Here is a 3,224-nt window from a genome sequence, read left to right on the forward strand (position 1 = left end):
ATCTAAGCCTTGAAGAAGACAGATTATTTTAAAAAGTAGGGGAGAGCAGGGTATGTTGTCACACTTTTCACACTGTCTAACATTTACTGAGCACCATACATCACAATGGTATAAATGTCATACCAAATGAAAGAAGGAAGTCTTGGGAACACATGTTGTATTCATAACATTTTCATATCTTATCTCATTACAGAGTTGTAGACTGTTGAATAGAGAATGTGCACTTGTGATAATTTGCCCCATCGGCGGGTAACTTGTCACACTAGATTATCTAAAAATAAGAACACAATTTGTGAATATTGATTTCCAGAACTGGAAATATAAACAATCATGCCTAGAGAATCTGGAAAAACAATACACATTTCAATCAAAACACATTAAGTGGCAAGACCACTTTACTTTGAACTTCAAACTCTACTGTTGTCTGGCTTGCACACAGATTCATGATAACTGAATGGAAAGCTGCAGATAACTTGCTGATAACTTAACATGTTTAACCTCTGAACTAAACAGATGCCCTGGCCTGTATTTCACTAATCAGGCTCATCTTCAGAGTCACAATTCTGGCACACATAAATTGCCTGGCCTAAGGTGCAAGCATTATGGGCCCATTTTTTGCATTTTACACATTTTACCCAGGTCTCTTTTGGACGACTGTTTGAAAATGGCGCCACACAGACGAGGCAGAAGCACTCTTCATCATCTGATGATGACTCTTGTATAATGTTTCTTCTTTTAGCTGCCTTGTTCTTCGTAGGTCCAGATTTTGACCCCCCCTTGCTTCCCTTACTTTTCAAACAGCTTTTTGCAAGATTGAGCCTTATTCTTTTCTATTTCTAGTTGCTGCTTCCCTGGCGTGTCAGTAAGAATTGCTTATTTGGGTTGTTTTCGTCCTTTGCTGGCTGGTCACATGTGACAACTTGCCCCAAAGTCATTGAGACAACTTTCCCCAAACTGACATGTGTGCTAATGTTGGCTGAATCTCAAGGTAAACTCAACATAGCAATTCAGCTCAAGTATCAAAAGACACGTTATTGTCTCCTCTATTTTGTGCAAAATAATTATTTTTAACATTCATACCTAACAAAGTTGTATGGCATAAAATTTAAAGTGGAATTGTTTTACTTTTTAAGCAGAAAAATAAGAAAATTGTGCTAACCTCAGATTAGAGCGGCCTTGACCACATGTGAACAGGAAGTTGCCTTTAGAAGAAGAAGTCACACAAAGTGGCTATTTGATTTTTGAGATAGAGCTTCTAGTGGTGGAGTTATGAGCAGTGTGACAACTTACCCATGTGACAACTTACCCCGCTCTCCCCTACTAATGAGATTTGAAAGTTGAATACCAACCCTGAATGTATGAAAGATGGGGACCGTTTTACAGTTTGAATGGAGTTTCTCGGTGAATTTATGAATGAGTAGCTAGCAGTTGAATATGTATAAAAATGTATAAAAATGTGTCAACTTTGAACATTCTGTCCAGCCGCTTTAATGGGGCAAAAATGCCCGCTAAACGTTGAATATTTCGGAAATTATGAATGTTATGAATATTATAAATAGCACATGTTTCTGAATGGAGTTGAATGTTTTGATGTTTGAATGTAGTTTCTATGTTGAAAATGTGGAAGGAGTTAATGTGCAAAAAAGTGTCGGTAGAATAAGAATAAATATGTAGAATAACTAAGGGGGGGTTAGCTTCGCTTCAGAACTCGAACCTCCTATGGCGCCATTTTAATGCTACCAAGCCATCACCTCCCGTTAGCATCCCATTGACTCCCATTCATTCTGGCGTCACTTTGACAGAGAATAACTTTACATCTGAAGCGTTTAAAGACTCTATTTGTCCGTTGTTTATTTCTAAAGAAACACGACAATGTATAAAAGGCTCCATTACCTTGTAGCTCACGTTATGGCTCCGTAGCAGACGCTTTTATAACAATAGGCTAACGATTGGGTCATAACCACGAGACTTACTGTCACACAGTAGAGGAATTACCGTATAGTACAGGAGAAGCTCACAGGCAGTTTGGACTTCCATTATCTGTTTAGGTTTAATGACTAATGTTAACTAGCATGTTAGTGATCAGTAATTAGCCTGTGCCTATGTTATCTCCTTACATATACCTACGCTCTCCGTCTCTGTAAGATTGGGAATGATTGAGATTTCTCTCGGCACAGCTACCAGAAGACTTCACACTTTCAGACAGGTTGCTCACGGCACATCTACGTCTTCAAGCTCAGTTGGAGGCTGCTCAGAAACGCTCAGCCAGCACCGGGAAAGAGACTTCTGATATCCTTCACTGGTCTCTGGTCCAGAGACACGGGGTCTGTTGGTCCATTATATATACTGTCTATGAGAATAACAGAGGTGTGAATGCCTTCAGCATAAGTATGGGGGATAATAGTCATTGTGCCGATTGCCTATTGAAGCACATCGATCGGCACACTGAATGACCAAAAACAGACACAAAACCCCCAAAAGAGACACTAAATGTAGGCTACAGGGAAATTGCATTATTTTTAAACCCTTGTTTTGTCCTCCCGGGTCAAAAATTAACATTTGGGTGCTTTTTTCATTGCTTTATTTTGTTTATGTCGTGTATACAATGCTAAAATCACTGATTATTTACATGGAGTCTGGTGGGTTCAGCGAACGCAATTTTGCGGATGGTTTTTTTATGTTTAAAAAAGGATCTTACTCTTTAACAGACAGGTCGACCTCCTTAGAAATCCTTTCCATAATGTTGTCAGACACTTAGAATAATAATCTGAGTCTGTCAGCAGCAACACAAGCACTTTGTGAAGGTTAATACAAGCTGGACTGTTGTTCCCATCACGAAAACATAGGAAAATGGGTTGAAAAAAAATGGTATATATATATATATATATATATATATATATATATATATATATATATATATATATATATATATATATATGTATATATATATATATATATATATATTATATATATATATATATATATATATATATATATATATATGTATGTATGTATATGTATATGTGTATATGTATGCTTTTTGGTAGGCTACTTGCAGGGAGACGTTCAACAGGAAGGAGGTGTTTTGGTGTGTTGGTGGGCGGGGCATGTGTGTGTGTGTGTGTGTGTGTGTGTGTGTGTGTGTGTGTGTGTGTGTGTGTGTGGGGGGGCGCATTAAATAAAGAGAAGTGCACTTGCAGCTGCCTTCAACACATCCACAGCTC

At 38.0% G+C, this 3,224-nt stretch overlaps 1 protein-coding gene across 2 annotated transcripts in view; it reads left to right on the top strand.

Annotated features, from left to right (window-relative positions):
- LOC120543671 overlaps window positions 1-3,224 on the top strand; it is a 620,163-nt gene that overhangs the window by 65,885 nt on the left and 551,054 nt on the right. The window lies entirely within an intron of this gene.

This window comes from Perca fluviatilis, chromosome 16, assembly GCF_010015445.1.
Source record: "Perca fluviatilis chromosome 16, GENO_Pfluv_1.0, whole genome shotgun sequence".
Taxonomy (NCBI): domain Eukaryota; kingdom Metazoa; phylum Chordata; class Actinopteri; order Perciformes; family Percidae; genus Perca; species Perca fluviatilis.